Source organism: Somniosus microcephalus, unplaced genomic scaffold (assembly GCF_052327205.1).
Source record: "Somniosus microcephalus isolate GS21.2 unplaced genomic scaffold, FLI_Smic_1.0 unresolved_chr1, whole genome shotgun sequence".
NCBI lineage: Eukaryota > Metazoa > Chordata > Chondrichthyes > Squaliformes > Somniosidae > Somniosus > Somniosus microcephalus.
Genome location: NW_028225179.1, coordinates 80312551 through 80330843, shown reverse-complemented (window position 1 = coordinate 80330843; position 18293 = coordinate 80312551). Strand labels below are relative to the sequence as shown.

General features: G+C 54.1%; 1 long non-coding RNA gene across 1 annotated transcript; it reads right to left on the bottom strand.

The window, feature by feature from the left end:
* Window positions 1-757: 757 nt before the first annotated feature.
* On the bottom strand, window positions 758-13953 carry LOC147095524 (uncharacterized). The gene is made up of 4 exons (XR_015074639.1): window positions 13875-13953; window positions 13708-13755; window positions 1514-2001; window positions 758-957 (listed from the first exon to the last, which is right to left on the bottom strand). It is a non-coding gene; the product is annotated as an uncharacterized LOC147095524 (long non-coding RNA).
* Window positions 13954-18293: the final 4340 nt, after the last annotated feature.

Sequence of the window (18293 nt, the reverse complement as noted above, 5' to 3'; positions counted from 1 at the left end):
CAGCCATGATCTTATTGAATGGCGGAGCAGGCTTGACGGGCCAAGTGGCCTATTCCTGCTCCTATTTCTTATGTTCTTATTCAAAGTCTCGCTTATGCAAAAAATCTCACATTTGAAAAGCTGGTCCCGGGTTACGTGAGAGCGGCAGAGAGCTGTGTGGCCGCGCGGATTAGCGGGAACGTTTCTTGTAATGCACGGCCTGATCAGGACCAGAGTGATCTGTACTAATTTTAATCACCTACAGCGGTCGGAGAGGAATTTCCAAGATCTCTCTTCCCCTTCCCCCCCCCCCCCCTTCGCCGTTTGGCCTGTGTTTTTAATGTTTTTTTCTCTCCCAGCTCACATGGTGTCGGTTGGGGTGGGGGTGTCGCAGTTGTGTGGGATAGGCTGGATGGACAAGAGGGTCTTTGCCTGTCTGTCGTTTTACGTTCAATCGTATTTTTTTTTTTTTTTTTAAGAGTAACATTATTTCAATGACCTTAATATGGGAAGCTTAACATCTGGAAATAAAGGTGGAAGGAAAACTGTTTTCTGATTAGTGCACGAATCATAGCCAGAGGAAGAGATGAGTTCTGCGGTAGGATACTGCAGACTGGGGATTGTCCCTGGGCTCAGCTACTGACTGGGTGAACTCTGAGCCACACACCAGGCAGAGTCCAGAGTCAATCCTCAGTGTGAGCTTTTCTCATTAACCCTGTGAGGCTGGGCTTAAATAAACTATTAAATGGAGCAAGAAACTCAACCACAGACACACAGAGCAGTTCCATTTTTATTCACTTTATTAAAACAAATGAACACAATTTTCATCAGAGCTTAACAAAAATTAAATATTTATTGTAAAATTCAGTAGCCAAATATGTACCACCTTTGTTTGGACTGTACTGCACCCAGAATCAAGAAGCGATCAGCTCCTTTGGTCTCCACGTTCCCCACACACATCGGCACTCTTCTGGAGGACTGGAGAATTGCAAATGTTCCGATTAGGCACTTTACAGCCTTCCGGACTCAATATTGTAAGAATCCGCAAAATTAAATTTTTTCTATACGGGTCTATGGCAGAAGAGGCCTTTACTTTTAAAAAGACTGTTTTAAAAGCAGCCCAGAAAAAGGGACACATAAAATGGCCGCCAGACCCCGTGACTAGCTTTTGGACACTTCAAAATGGTTCCTGCAGTTCCAAAGGCAGCCTTTGTGGATTCAGTCCACAGTAAGTTCTGGAAGGCCGTTTTGGAGAAAACAAAACCAGACAGTACCCCATACATATGGATTGGATGCAGATCCAGTCAGATCGGCCTGTAGATAAAGGCCATTTAAATGTTTACCCAGACAAAGGGGAACAATTTCATATTCAAAGGGGGAAACATCAAACACCGTTGCAAGACATCAAAAAGACATTTAAAACAATGTAAGGTCATTCCAGACCAGAGATGGCCGTTACCGGCCATCCCAAAGTAGTTTAAAACATAATAACTACCCCGCTGTGCTACAAGCCCGCCAAAAGTTAAAGACTAACCTTGATCTAGGCGGGAGATAAGGCTTCTCTTGAGAAGTATAATTGAAGTCCCCGGGGTAGCCATCGGTAGCTATCTAAGCCAGCCATCGGGATCCATCGGTAGAAAGCGAAGCCAGAGGGATCGGTAGCGAGAAGGGGGCCAGCCATAGCGAAGAGAAGCTATAGCCATCGGTAGCGAGGAGATCGATAGCGAGCAGAAAGGGAGACCAAGAAGGCGATTCGAGTCTACATCTCGCCCCGGGGTAACTATCGGGAGATCGTCGACAAACCCCGGGCCGTTTGATGAGACAAAGAGGCACAAAACGACAGAAGAAACCTATATGAAAGCCGGCTAGAGGCTTCCAATGGTGGTCAAGCAGATGGTCTCGTCCCCACACATCGACATCCAGGCCCGCCGAGATCCAGCCTGTCCGTGACCTTCACCTCGAGGAAGAGACGGTGTGTCGCAACTCGCAGCCCGCAGCACTGACCACGAGGAAACAGGATGCCTGAAAGGATCAAAACGCAGACCTGTTTCAAAACCTTGCAATTCCTAGCTGGATTGGTGAGCATGTTTCTGGCCCTTCATAATCGGATCGAGATAGGTTAAAGGGGGTGGTCATTTTGGGTATAATTAACATGAGTTGTCCCTCGATGTTCCGTGTGTTTCCCCATTTCATGATGATCTTCATAAAGTATAATATGCCTGTATCTATTCTAGTTAGTACTGTATTTTGATTTGTGTTTTTCCCTCCCACGTACCCTCTTATTTGCATTTGATTGTTTTTTTCCTTATGCAATAAAATTTCATTTTGTTTCATTAAACTTGGTCTATAAGAGTATTCTCTGCATTGTAGTTCCTGCACCTAAGTCCAGTGTCTAGAACCTAAGGGGTGAGTGGGTCGAACCACTCAAAGTTTTATTGTGCAAGAGGGAGAGAGAGGCCTCTAGAGAGAGAAACCTCTGCAATCCCAGGAGACAAAACCCCTTACAATATCGAGTTCAACAATTTCAGATCATAACCTCGACCCTTATTATATTTTTATCCACACCTTTGGTTTGTGCCTTTTCCTTTCTCTCTCTCCCACATGGCAGCTGTCTCTCATTCTGCCAGCACATTTCACACTTCATCTCGAGCCATCCTTTGTCTCTTTACCTGTCCTATTACCATCACGTCTCGTCTCGTCTTGAATGTCTCTTCACCTCTCAGACCTCCCTTTTGTTCTTTCATCCCCTCCTCCATTTCCCAGCCCCCAAACTGGCCTTTTAATCGGTTTCATTTCCTGCTTGTTTCTCAGTTCTGAAGAAGGGTTTTGACCTGAAACGTTGACCCCGTTTCTCTCTCCACACAGATGTTGCCTGGTCTGCTGAGTTTTTCCAGTGTTTTCTGTTGTTATTGAAAATGTTTCACTCTTGTTCAAAAAAGGGTGAAATGATAAATCCAGCAACGACAGGCCAGTCAGTTTAACCTCAGTAGTGGGGAAGCTTTTAGAAACGATAATCAGGGACAAAGTTAACAGTCACTTGGACAAGTATGGATTAATGAATGAAAGCCTGCACGGATTTGTTAAAGGCAAATTGTGTTTAACTAACTAGATTGAGTTTTTTGATGGGGTAACAGAGGGTTGATGAGGGCAATGCATTTGACGTCGTATACATGGACTTCCAAAAGGCGTTTGATAAAGAGCCACGTAATAGGCTGGTCAGTGATACATTTTGGTAGGAAGAATGAGGAGAGGCGATATAAACTAAAGGGTTCAACCCTAAAGAGGGTGCATGAACAGAAAGACCTGGGGGTATATGTACATAAATCATTGAAGGTGGCAGGGCAGGTTGAGAAAGAGCTTAAAACAGCATCCAGGATCCTGGGCTTCATAAATAGAGGCATAGAGTACAAAAGCAAGGAAGTTATGATGAACCTTTATAAAACACTGGTTCGGCCTCAACTGGAGTATTGTGTCTAATTCTGGCCACCTCACTTTAGGAAGGATGTGAAGGCTTTAGAGAGGGTGCAGAAAAGATTTACAAGAATGGTTCCAGGGATGAGGGACTTCAGTTACGTGGATAGACTGGAGAAGCTGAGATTGTTCTCCTTAGAGCAGAGAAGATTGAGAGGAGATTTGATAGAGGTGTTCAAAATCATGAGGGGTCGAGACAGTAGATAGAAACTGTTCCCCATTGGCATAAGGGTCGAGAACAAGAGGACACAGATTTAAGGTGATCGGCAAAAGAACCAAAGGCGACGTGAGGTATTTACTTTTTTATGCAGCGAGTGGTTAGGATCTGGAATGCACTGCCTGAAAGGGTGGTGGAGGTAGATTCAATTGTGGCTTTCAAAAGGGAATTGGATAAATACCTGAAGGAAATAAATTTGCAGGGCTACGGGGAAAGGGCAGGGGGGTGGCACGGTGGCATAGTGGTTAGCACTGTTGCCTCACAGCGCCAGGGACCCGGGTTCGAATTCGGCCTCCTGTCTGTGTGGAGTTTGCACATTTTCCCCGTGTTTGCGTGGGTTTCCTCCGGGTGCTCCGGTTTCCTCCCACAGTCCAAAGATGTGCAGGTTAGGTTGATTGGCTATGATAAATTGACCCTGAGTGTTAGGGGGATTAAATACATGGGGTTACAGGGATAGGGCGGGATATGTGTTGGTGTAGGGGTTACGGGGATCGGGTGGGGTATGTGTCGGTGCAGGCTCGATGGGCCAAAATGGCCTCTATCTGCACTGTGGGGTTTCTGTGATTCTGTGTGAGTGGGACTAGCTGAAGTGCTCTTGCAGAGAGCCGGCATGGGCTCGACGGGCCGACTAGCCTCCTTCTGTGCTGTAACCATTCTATGATTCTTCCACGGTGAGCAACCTCGGTGGGCCCACAGTCTCCTTGGATCCACCGTCACTGCTTGTTTCTGGCTTTCCCTGCATTATTCTTTGAATCCGCCAATCCCATCCTGGCTCCAAGTATGTGTTCTCTGGTCCTAGAAATAGTACCTGCATTGCTGGTCATCTTCCAAAATTCTATAGACTCTGGAACAGTTCCCATGAATTGGAGGGTAGCTAATGTAACCCCACTATTCAAAAAAAGGTGGGAGAGAAAACAGGGAATTACAGAGCGGTAAGCCTGACATCAGTAGTGGGGAAAATGCTAGAGTCCATTATAAAAGATGTAATAGCAGAGCACTTGGAAAACAGTGACAGGATCGGACAAAGTCAACATGGATTTACAAAAGGTAAATCGTACTTGGCTAATCTACTGGAATTGTTTGAGGATGTAACTGGTAGAATAGATAAGGGAGAACCAGTGGATGTGGTGTATTTGGACTTTCAGAAGGGTTTCGATAAGGTCCCGCATAAGAGATTACCGTGTAAAGTTAAAGCACATGGGATTGGGGTAAGCTAGTGACTTGGATAGAGAACTGGTTGGCAGACAGGAAGCAAAGAGTTGGAATAAACAGCTCTTTTTAAGAGTGACAGGCAGTGACTAGTGGGGTACCGCAGGGACCCCAGTTATTAACAATATATATTAATGATCTAGATGAGGGAACTAGATGTAGTATCTCCAAGTTTGGAGACGACACAAAGCTGGGTGGGCATGTGTGCTGTGAGGAGGATGCAGAGAAACTCCAGTATGATTTGGACAGGTTGGGTGATTATACTGCATCTGCCATGCATCTGCCCAATGTGGATAAATGCAAGGTTATCCACTTTGGTGGCAAAACGAGGAAGGCACATTATTATCTTAACGGCAATAAATTGGGAAAAGGGGAAGTGCAATGAGACCTGGGTGTCCTTGTGCACCAGTCGCTGAAGGTAAGCATGCAGGTGCAGCAGGCGGTTAAGGCGGCAAATGGTATGTTGGCCTTCATAGCGAGAGGATTCGAGTACAGGAGCAAGGATGTCTTGCTGCAGTTGTACAGGGCCTTGGTGAGGCCACACCTTGAGTATTATGTGCAGTTTTGGTCACCTTATCTGAGGAAGGATGTTCTTGCCATGGAGGGAGTGCAGTGAAGATTCACCAGACTGATACCGGGGATGGCAGGAATGACATATGAAGAGAGATTGAGTCGATTAGGCTTATATTCACTAGAGTTTAGAAGAATGAGAGGGGATCTCATTGAAACTTATAAAATTCTAACAGGACTAGACAGACTAGATGCAGGATGTTCCTGATGGCAGGGGAGTCCAGAACCAGGGGTCACAGTCTAAGGATAAGGGGTAAGCCATTTAAGACTGAGATGAGGAGGAATTTCTTCACCCAGAGAGTGGTGAACCTGTGGAATTCTCTACCACAGAAGACAGTTGAGGCCAATTCATTAAATATATTCAAGAAGGAGTTAGATATATTTCTTAAGGCTAAAGGGATCAAGGGATATGGGGAGAAAGGAGGGACAGATACTGAATTTGGATGATCAGCCATGATCTCATTGAATGGCAGAACAGGCTCGAGGGGCCGAATGGCCTACTCCTGCTCCTACCTTCTATGTTTCTATGTTCTTCACCCAGAGGATTGTGGGGGTTTGGAACTCACTGCCTGAAAGGGTGGTAGAGGCAGGAACCCTAACCACATTTAAAAAGTACTTGGATGTGCACTTGGGATGCACGAACCTGCAGGGCTACGGACCAAGAGCTGGGAAGTGGGATTAGGCTGGATAGCTCTTTGTTGGCCGGCGCGGACACAATGAGCCAAAATGGCCTCCTTCCGTGCTGTAACTTTCTATGATTCTATGTTCCTTGCCACAAAACAAGCTTCTATTGACAGATCTCCTGTGTATTATTAAACCATAGTTGATCAATGCTAGACCATGACTGGAAGAGTTATTCCCCCTCGTCACTGGAGGTTGTGTCTTTTACAGACTCTCTCATGGAGCTCAGCTTTCATTGAGTGAGAAATCTACACAAACGTCAAGTGAAAAAGCAGCGAGCCAGTGACGAAACTCAGTACAGCCCCTCCCGATACCCTGAGCCCACAGTTCCTGCTGTTTACACAGGATATACAGCACAGAAACAGGCCATTCGGCCCAACCAGTCTATGCTGGCGTTTATGCTCCACTCGAGCCTCCTCCAGTCTTTCCTCATCTAACTCTATCAGCATATCCCTCTATTCCCTTCTCCCTCATAAGCTTATCTAACCGCCCCTTAAATGCATCTAAACCATTTGCCTCAACCACTCCCTGTGGTAGCGAGTTCCACATTCTCACCACTCTGGGTAAAGAAGCTTCTTCTGAATTCCCTTTGATTTCTTGGTGACTATCTTGTATTGGTGGCTTCGAGTTTTACTCTTCCCCAAAAGTGGAAACACTCTCTGTCTAAAATTATGAAAGGTTTTGATAGAGTAAAGACCTCTAGTAGGTCACTCCTGTGGTAAACCACTGTTAACCCTGTACATGTCTGTGTGGTAAACCACTGTTAACTCTGTACAAGTCCGGGCATGTCTCCGCCCCTGGCTCCACCCCTGAGCCCGGGTATAAAGGTGACTCACCACCCTTCCCCTGGGAGCTCTTAGGATGGATCCACTAGCAGAGGCATGCTCCAGTTCTTAAGTCAATAAAAGCCTACTTCGTATAAGTTCAACTCGTAGTCTTTGGTGTTGTTGATAGTGCATCAATTTTATTGACTAATTTTCGACATGGAGCAAATCTTGAAGCCGGAACGTTTAGACCTGGATCCTCAAGCAGCAGATGCAGCCAATAACTTTGAACACTGGCTGAGCTGTTTCGAAGCCTTCCTGGAGGCCTCCGGCACTACAGATGACGCGAAACGGCTTGTCTTGAACTCACGGGTGAGCCACCGAGTCTACTTGATTATCCGAGACGCCACAACTTACGCGGCCGCCATCGCGACGCTAAAGGAACAATACGTGAGGCCTGTTAACGAGGTCTACGCCAGACACCTCCTGGCTACCCAAAAACAGCGCCCCGGGGAATCGGGTGCCGAATATTTACTGGCACAGAGTCCTCGGCCGGGACTGTAATTGCAAAGCGGTGACGGCCAAGGAATGCACGGAAGACCTGATCCGAGACGCCTACGTAGCCGGCATCAGGTCCAACTATACTCGGCAGAGGCTGCTGGAACAGAGGGGGCTCGACCTGCAGAAGACGGTGGCCCTCGCTAACTCGTTAGACGTGGCCCTCCAGAACATGGACGCCTACCTCCGACCGGATGGCCACGTGGGTGCCACGGGAGCAGCCATCTTGGGACCCGGTAAGGCCACAAGCCGCCAGCAGCCCAACTACAGCTGCAATGACCAGAGGCCAGAAATGCTACTTCTGCGGCCAGGCCAAGCACCCCAGACAGCAATGCCCAGCAAAGGACGCGACCTGCTCCAAATGCGGCAAGAAAGGCCACTACGCGAGAGTGTGCAGGGCGAAATCGACCCCCAATTCCAGCAGCGCCGCGTGTGAACCGTACAGGCCGCCATTTTGGACCCCACCAACCACGTGTGAGCCGTGCGGGCCGCCATTTTGGGCACCACCAGCCGAGGGGGAGCCGCCAACTTGGACACCATTTCAGGACCAGGCCCCCGGCGCGGGCGAATACTACAGCGACCCACCGACCTCGACGATGGCCTCCATCTGTCAGGGTTGGGGAGCCACGGGGCCGTATAAATACGAGGCCGTGCTCTCCGGGCGAGGTAGGTTCTGGACCCAAGTGCAGAAACCAGACAAGAGACAAATATACAGTACTTTGTTTGAACTTTACTAGATTTACACATAACCAGATTAACACAAGGGACACAGCAATATACATAAGAACTAGAGACAAGAGAACTAGAGACAAGTTACAAGACGGCTAGTCAAGATAGGAACTCAGGACAGCTTCCATGAGGAAGCCCACTTGTCTATACTGAGCTTGCGACAAGCTACCACAAGGGGCAACCGGCTTGCCGAGGCACAACTCCAGACAAGCTACCCCGAGGGTAATCGGCTTATCAATGCAAGGCTCAAGACAAGATCCCAACGGCTCCCACATAGCAACACGCTAGTCCAAACAGCACCTTACCAAGACAAGCAGCTCAACAGAACAAGACTTAAATACATCTTAAATCCAGAGACAAGAACACAAACTTAGATACATAGCTCGAGAGAACTAGAACACAGACTTAGATACATAACTCGAGAGAACTAGAACACAGACTTAGATACATAACTCGAGAGAACTAGAACACAGACTTAGATACATAACTCGAGAGAACTAGAACACAGACTTAGATACATAGCTCAAGAGAACTATGGCAGCCAGCTTGTGAAGGCAAGCTGCCATAGAGGAAAGGCTAGTCACACAGAGAACCTAGTCAAGACAAAGAACATTGTCAAGACTAACTCCCTGGTTCACCCTAGTGAGGACTGAGCAATGAGTGAAACAACAACAGAACTTATATACCAAGAAAACCAGGTGCCACCCATAAACAGCTAACAGGCTGATTAAAAACTAACACCAAAGAACAAGAAACAATTAACAAAAGGAACACAGTGAAGGTGCCATCTAGAGGTTACAAAAAGAAACTGACTGGCACCCTCACACCATCACCCTGGACCAATCTAGGCCCCATCAACTAGCCAGGTCCATGATGAACGTAAAAGTAAATGGCCATGCCACAAATTGCCTTTTCGACTGCGGAAGCATGGACAGCTTCATCCACCCCGACACGGTGCGACGCTACTCCCTATCGGTTATGCACACACGCCACCAGGTCTTTATGGCCTCAAAGTCCCATACGGCGAACGTCGGCGGCTACTGTGTAGCGACTGACAGTGAACGGCGTGGAGTACAGAGATTTAAAATTCCTCGTCCTGCCACAGCTCTGCGCTCCCGTACTGCTAGGATTAGACTTCCAGTGCCATCTGGAGAGCGTCACGATGGCATATGGCGGGCCCCTGCCCCCACTTACAGTCTGCAGCCGACAGAATTTAAACACGGCGCCGCGCAAAGTATGCAGCCTGTCCACCCTGAAGGTCAAAACCCCCCCGTTGTTCGCTAACCTCGCCAAAGACTGCAAGCCAATTGCTACTAAAAGCAGGCGGTACAGTGCCGGGGATAGGAGCTTTATTAAATCAGAAGTAGAAAGACTCCTGAGGGAAGGGATTATCGAGGGCAGCACCAGCCCATGGCGAGCCCAAGTGGTGGTAGTAAAGACCGGCGAAAAACAGCACCTGGTTATTGATTACAGCCAGACGATCAATCGATACACGCAATTAGACGCATACCCACTTCCCCGCATATCTGACATGGTCAACCAGATAGCACAATACCGGGTATGCTCGACGACTGATCTGAAGTCGGCATACCACCAGCTCCCCATCAGGCCTGAGGACCGCCAGTACACGGCCTTCGAGGCTGACGGTCGCCTCTACCACTTCCTCCGAGTCCCCTTCGGCGTCACCAACGGGGTCTCGGTCTTCCAAAGGGAGATGGACCAGATGGTTGACCAGAACGCGCTGCAGGCCACCTTCCCCTATCTAGACAACGTCACCATCTGCGGCCATGACCGGCAGGACCACGACGCCAACCTAGAAAAATTCCTCCGTACGGCCCAACGGCTGAATCTGACATACAACAGAGAAAAAATGTTCCGCACTGCGCGCCTCGCTATTCTTGGCTGCGTGGTGGAAAACGGAGTCATTGGCCCCGACCGAACGCGCCCCCTCCTGGAACTACCCCCCCCCCACTGCCTAAAAGCCCTGAAGAGATGCCTAGGGTTCTTCTCTTACTACGCCCAGTGGGTGCCCAACTATGCAGACAAAGCCCGGCCCCTCATCAAGTCAACCTCCTTCTCCCTGACGGCAGAGGCCCGTGCGGCCTTCACCCTCATAAAAGAGGACATTGCGAAGGCCACAATGCACGCAGTGGATGAGTCCATCCCTTTCCAAGTGGAGAGCGATGCATCCGACTTCGCCCTAGCCGCAACCCTTAACCAGGCGGGGAGACCCGTGGCCTTCTTTTCACGGACCCTCCAGGGCCCTGAAATTCGACACTCCTCAGTCGAGAAGGAGGCCCAGGCGATAGTGGAGGCTGTACGGCACTGGAGGCATTACCTGGCCGGTAAACGTTTCACCCTGCTCACTGACCAACGGTCAGTAGCATTTATGTTTAACAACAGACAAAGGGGGAAAATCAAAAATGATAAGATATTGCGGTGGAGGATCGAGTTATCCACCTACAACTACGATATCTTATGCCGGCCCGGGAAACTTAATGAGCCCCCAGACGCCCTATCCCGTGGGACATGAGCCAACGCACAAGTCGATAGACTACGGACCCTCCAGAATGATCTCTGCCACCCGGGGGTCACCAGGTTCTTCCACCTTATTAAAGCTCGCAACCTGCCTTACTCCATCGAGGAGGTCAGGACCATGACCAGGAACTGCCAGGTCTGCGCCGAATGCAAACCGCATTTTTATAGGCCAGACAGGGCACACCTGATTAAAGCCACCCGCCCCTTCGAACGTCTCCGTCGATTTCAAGGGGCCCCTTCCCTCCTCTGACCGCAACACGTACTTCCTCAATATTATTGACGAGTACTCCCGTTTCCCCTTCGCCATCCCCTGCCCGGACATGACCAGCGCCACAGTCATCAGGTGCCTCAACAACCTGTTCGCCATATTTGGCTTCCCCAATTACATCCACAGCGTCAGGGGCTCGTTGTTCATGAGCGACGAGCTGCGCCAGTACCTGCTCGAGAAGGGCATAGCCACAAGCAGGACTACCAGCTACAACCCCCGGGGTAACGGACAGGTAGAGATGGAGAACGCAACGGTGTGGAAGACCGCCATGCTCGCCCTAAAAATCCAAGGGCCTCCCAATCTCCCGCTGGCAAGATGTCCTCCCCGATGCGCTCCACTCCATACGATCACTGCTCTGTACTGCCACAAACGCCACCCCTCACGAGAAGATGTTCGTCTTCCCCAGGAAATCCACCTCGGGGACATCACTACCGCCATGGCTGACGTCTCCGGGACCCGTCCTGCTCAGGAAACACGTGAGGAGCCATAAGACGGACCCCCTGGTCGAAAAGGTTCACCACCTCCACGCCAACCCACAGTACGCCTACGTGGCGTTCCTGACGGGCGGGAGGACACAGTCTCAATTCGAGACCTCGCACCCTCAGGTACCACCCGAAACACCATCGATCACCATCCACTACCTCCACCACTACCCACCACCGGGGTGTCTACCACGAACTGACGACATGCCGGTGCCATCCCTACCCCGAGAGGACGACACGCCAGTGCTCCGTCCCACGCGAGAAGCGGCCGCGGGCAAAGAACCGCCACAACCGGCACCACGAAGATCATTACGGCAGACAAGACCCCCGGAGAGACTTTCGTATACGAACTTTTGAAACACTTCACCCCGCCGGACCCTTTTTTAAACGAGGGGTGAATGTGGTAAACCACTGTTAACTCTGTACATGTCTGTGTGGTAAACCGCTTAACTCTGTACAAGTCCGGGCATGTCTCCGCCCCTGGCTCCACCCCTAAGCCCGAGTATAAAGGTGACTCACCACCCTTCCCCCGGGAGCTCTTAGGATGGATCCACTAGCAGAGGCATGCTCCAGTTCTTCGTCAATAAAAGCCTACTTCGTATAAGTTCAACTCAGTGCATCGACTCCTCAGCCTTCTCTTTAAGAGAAGAGAGCCAGCCTGTTCATCCTTTCCTGATATTATAACCTCGCAGTTCTGGGATCTTCTCTGCAGCCTCTCCAGTGCCTCTATATCCTTTTCACAATATGGCGACCAGAATCTCCACGTGTGGTCTAAGCAAGGTTTGATACAAGTTTAGCATAACTTCTCTACTTTTCAATTCTATCCCTCCAGAAATAAACAACAGCAACAACTTGCATTTATATAGCGCCTTTAACGTAGCAATCCGTCCCAGGGCGATTAACAAGAGCGATATCAATAAAAACATTTAACACAGAGCCACATAAGGAGATATTAGGGCAGATGACCAAAAGCTTGGTCAAAGAGGAAGGTTTTAAGGAGCACCTTAAAGGAGGAGAGAGATGTAGAGAGGCGGAGAGGTTCAGGGAGGGAATTCCAGAATTTAGGACAGACAGCTGAAAGCATGGCTGCCAATGGTGGAGTGATTAAAAATCGAGGGATGTTGAAGAGAGAGGCCAGAATTGGAGGAGCGCAGAGATCTCAGAGGGTTATAGGGTTGGAGGAGGTTACAGAGATAGTGAGGAACGAGGCCAGGGAGGGATTTGAAAACAAGGATGAGAATTTTCAAATACGGGGGCGGAGGGGCGAGGGGTCGGCGCGCACAGGGGCGAGGGGTCGGCGCGCACAGGGGCGAGGGGTCGGCGCGCACAGGGGCGAGGGGCCGGCGAGCACAGGGGCGAGGGGTCGGCGCGCACAGGGGCGAGGGGTCGGCGCGCACAGGGGCGAGGGGTCGGCGCGCACAGGGGCGAGGGGTCGGCGCGCACAGGGGCGAGGGGTCGGCGCGCACAGGGGCGAGGGGTCGGCGCGCACAGGGGCGAGGGGTCGGTGCGCACAGGGGCGAGGGGTCGGCGCGCACAGGGGCGAGGGGTCGGCGCGCACAGGGGCGAGGGGCCGGCGAGCACAGGGGCGAGGGGTCGGCGAGCACAGGGGCGAGGGGTCGGCGCGCACAGGGGCGAGGGGTCGGCGCGCACAGGGGCGAGGGGTCGGCGCGCACAGGGGCGAGGGGTCGGCGAGCACAGGGGCGAGGGGTCGGCGCGCACAGGGGCGAGGGGTCGGCGCGCACAGGGGCGAGGGGTCGGCGCGCACAGGGGCGAGGGGTCGGCGCGCACAGGGGCGAGGGGTCGGCGAGCACAGGGGCGAGGGGTCGGCGAGCACAGGGGCGAGGGGTCGGCGCGCACAGGGGCGAGGGGTCGGCGAGCACAGGGGCGAGGGGTCGGCGCGCACAGGGGCGAGGGGTCGGCGAGCACAGGGGCGAGGGGTCGGCGAGCACAGGGGCGAGGGGTCGGCGAGCACAGGGGCGAGGGGTCGGCGAGCACAGGGGCGAGGGGTCGGCGAGCACAGGGGCGAGGGGTCGGCGAGCACAGGGGCGAGGGGTCGGCGAGCACAGGGGCGAGGGGTCGGCGAGCACAGGGGCGAGGGGTCGGCGAGCACAGGGGCGAGGGGTCGGCGAGCACAGGGGCGAGGGGTCGGCGAGCACAGGGGCGAGGGGTGAAACTGGTGTGGTGCGAACCTGGTGTGGTGCGAGTTCAGCTGCTGTTAAACTCCAGTGAGTGACTTCGTACCTCAGGCCTGGGCTGACGAGTTCGAGGATGATTCTCCTCTTTCAGCAGCTGTGGAAAGAAAAGATTTCTGTCAAAGAGCTATTTTAGAACATGGCAACAGAGACACAGACGGACGGACAGACAGGCAGACGGAGACAGACACATCCTTGTACAATTTGCACACTTACGGTTTGCTGGGCTGTAACCAGATTTCTTCTCTTCTCCAACAAGAGACAGAAACAGACAGACAGAGCTTCAGCCATGAACAGCTCCCCCACCACAGCCCCCCCCCCCCCACACTCCCTGGCACAGCCCCCACCCCTCGCCCTCCGTACATCACTGGACTCCGTGCTGTAACATTTAACTGCTCATACCAGAGAGTGACAGACCCTGCTCTCATTTCCTACCTCTCCTCTTCCACACAACGGCACCGACAACGAGAGCAATCAGGGCGACGACCCCAATCACAATTCCAACAATCATACCGAGATTTGTTCCCTCTGGAGACCCTGGAGTCACTCGGAATGTCCCATCTGTGGGGGAATGAGGAGGTCAATGAATAACCACAGTCGCTGATAATTAGCAAGCAACTGCACCAAAGCCGTGCCCGAGATTGAATCAGGTTAGAGGCTGCGATGTGATGGGCAGTCTGACCAGAGCATCTTGTAGGTTAGAAAGGTTCTTTTCATATTCCTGTTTGCAGCTCTTACTATCTTCTATGTCTTCCTTTGCTGTTCTTTATCTCTCTCCCAGTTCGCTGAATCCACACTATTCTTTGCACTTTTGTACGCTCTTTGCATAGATATGGGTGAACAGGTGATGTGTCACTGTTGCGAAATGTGGGAGCTGGTGGACCCCATTGAGGCTCACGGTGATTACATTTGCGATAAGTGTTTGCTGCGAGAGGAACTCAAGCTCCATGTTAAAGAGCTCGAGACCGAGCTTCAGATACTGCGACACATCAGGGAGGGGGAGAAGTTCCTGGACTCTATGTTTCAGGAGGTGGTCACACCTATGAAATTAATTCATGCAGATGTAATCCGTGGTCAGGGACAGGACGGTGTGACTACGAGTGAGGCAGGTACAGGGATCCAGGAGGTAGTGTTGATGGAGCCGCAGCCCTTGCTCTTATCAAGCAGGATCGAGGTTCTTACTCCCTGTGAGGGCGAGAGCGGGGACTGCAGGGAGGATGAGCAACCTGGCCACAGCACCATGGTACAGGGCACCATTCAAGTGGAGGGAGTAAAAAGAAATGTTGTAGTGGCGGGGGGGGGATGGTATCATCAGCAGGGGGGGGATGGTATCATCAGCGGGGGGGGATGGTATCATCAGCGGGGGGGGATGGTATCATCAGCGGGGGGGGATGGTATCATCAGCGGGGGGGGATGGCATCATCAGCGGGGGGGGATGGCATCATCAGCGGGGGGGGATGGCATCATCAGCGGGGGGGGATGGCATCATCAGCGGGGGGGGATGGCATCATCAGCGGGGGGGGATGGCATCATCAGCGGGGGGGATGGCATCATCAGCGGGGGGGGATGGCATCATCAGCGGGGGGGGATGGCATCATCAGCGGGGGGGGATGGCATCATCAGCGGGGGGGATGGCATCATCAGCGGGGGGGGATGGCATCATCAGCGGGGGGGGATGGCATCATCAGCGGGGGGGGATGGCATCATCAGCGGGGGGGGATGGCATCATCAGCGGGGGGGGGATGGCATCATCAGCGGGGGGGGGATGGCATCATCAGCGGGGGGGGGATGGCATCATCAGCGGGGGGGGGATGGCATCATCAGCGGGGGGGGATGGCATCATCAGCGGGGGGGGGATGGCATCATCAGCGGGGGGGGGATGGCATCATCAGCGGGGGGGGATGGCATCATCAGCGGGGGGGGATGGCATCATCAGCGGGGGGGGATGGCATCATCAGCGGGGGGGGATGGCATCATCAGCGGGGGGGGATGGCATCATCAGCGGGGGGGATGGCATCATCAGCGGGGGGGATGGCATCATCAGCGGGGGGGGATGGCATCATCAGCGGGGGGGATGGCATCATCAGCGGGGGGGGATGGCATCATCAGCGGGGGGGATGGCATCATCAGCGGGGGGGGATGGCATCATCAGCGGGGGGGGATGGCATCATCAGCGGGGGGGGATGGCATCATCAGCGGGGGGGGATGGCATCATCAGCGGGGGGGGATGGCATCATCAGCGGGGGGGGATGGCATAATCAGCGGGGGGGGATGGCATCATCAGCGGGGGGGGATGGCATCATCAGCGGGGGGGGATGGCATCATCAGCGGGGGGGGATGGCATCATCAGCGGGGGGGGATGGCATCATCAGCGGGGGGGGATGGCATCATCAGCGGGGGGGGATGGCATCATCAGCGGGGGGGGATGGCATCATCAGCGGGGGGGGATGGCATCATCAGCGGGGGGGGATGGCATCATCAGCGGGGGGGGATGGCATCATCAGCGGGGGGGATGGCATCATCAGCGGGGGGGATGGCATCATCAGCGGGGGGATGGCATCATCAGCGGGGGGGATGGCATCATCAGCGGGGGGGATGGCATCATCAGCGGGGGGGGATGGCATCATCAGCGGGGGGGATGGCATCATCAGCGGGGGGGATGGCATCATCAGCGGGGGGGGATGGCATCATCAGCGGGGGGGATGGCATCATCAGCGGGGGGGGATGGCATCATCAGCGGGGGGGGGGATGGCATCATCAGCGGGGGGGGTGGCATCATCAGCGGGGGGGGATGGCATCATCAGCGGGGGGGGATGGCATCATCAGCGGGGGGGGATGGCATCATCAGCGGGGGGGATGGCATCATCAGCGGGGGGGGATGGCATCATCAGCGGGGGGGGATGGCATCATCAGCGGGGGGGGATGGCATCATCAGCGGGGGGGATGGCATCATCAGCGGGGGGGGATGGCATCATCAGCGGGGGGGGATGGCATCATCAGCGGGGGGGGATGGCATCATCAGCGGGGGGGGATGGCATCATCAGCGGGGGGGGATGGCATCATCAGCGGGGGGGATGGCATCATCAGCGGGGGGGGATGGCATCATCAGCGGGGGGGGATGGCATCATCAGCGGGGGGGGGATGGCATCATCAGCGGGGGGGGATGGCATCATCAGCGGGGGGGGGATGGCATCATCAGCGGGGGGGGATGGCATCATCAGCGGGGGGGGATGGCATCATCAGCGGGGGGGGGATGGCATCATCAGCGGGGGGGGGATGGCATCATCAGCGGGGGGGGATGGCATCATCAGCGGGGGGGGATGGCATCATCAGCGGGGGGGGATGGCATCATCAGCGGGGGGGGATGGCATCATCAGCGGGGGGGGGATGGCATCATCAGCGGGGGGGGATGGCATCATCAGCGGGGGGGGATGGCATCATCAGCGGGGGGGGGATGGCATCATCAGCGGGGGGGGATGGCATCATCAGCGGGGGGGGATGGCATCATCAGCGGGGGGGGATGGCATCATCAGCGGGGGGGATGGCATCATCAGCGGGGGGATGGCATCATCAGCGGGGGGGATGGCATCATCAGCGGGGGGGATGGCATCATCAGCGGGGGGGATGGCATCATCAGCGGGGGGGATGGCATCATCAGCGGGGGGGATGGCATCATCAGCGGGGGGGATGGCATCATCAGCGGGGGGGATGGCATCATCAGCGGGGGGGATGGCATCATCAGCGGGGGGGATGGCATCATCAGCGGGGGGGATGGCATCATCAGCGGGGAAATGGCATCATCAGCGGGGGGGATGGCATCATCAGCGGGGGGATGGCATCATCAGCGGGGGGGATGGCATCATCAGCGGGGGGGATGGCATCATCAGCGGGGGGGATGGCATCATCAGCGGGGGGATGGCATCATCAGCGGGGGGGATGGCATCATCAGCGGGGGGGATGGCATCATCAGCGGGGGGGATGGCATCATCAGCGGGGGGGATGGTATCATCAGCGGGGGGGATGGCATCATCAGCGGGGGGGATGGTATCATCAGCGGGGGGGATGGCATCATCAGCGGGGGGGATGGTATCATCAGCGGGGGGGATGGCATCATCAGCGGGGGGGATGGCATCATCAGCGGGGGGGATGGTATCATCAGCGGGGGGGATGGTATCATCAGCGGGGGGGATGGCATCATCAGCGGGGGGGATGGTATCATCAGCGGGGGGGATGGCATCATCAGCGGGGGGGATGGTATCATCAGCGGGGGGGATGGCATCATCAGCGGGGGGGATGGTATCATCAGCGGGGGGGATGGTATCATCAGCGGGGGGGATGGCATCATCAGCGGGGGGGATGGTATCATCAGCGGGGGGGATGGTATCATCAGCGGGGGGGATGGTATCATCAGCGGGGGGGATGGTATCATCAGCGGGGGGGATGGTATCATCAGCGGGGGGGATGGTATCATCAGCGGGGGGGATGGTATCATCAGCGGGGGGGATGGTATCATCAGCGGGGGGGATGGTATCATCAGCGGGGGGGATGGTATCATCAGCGGGGGGGATGGTATCATCAGCGGGGGGGATGGTATCATCAGCGGGGGGGATGGTATCATCAGCGGGGGGGATGGTA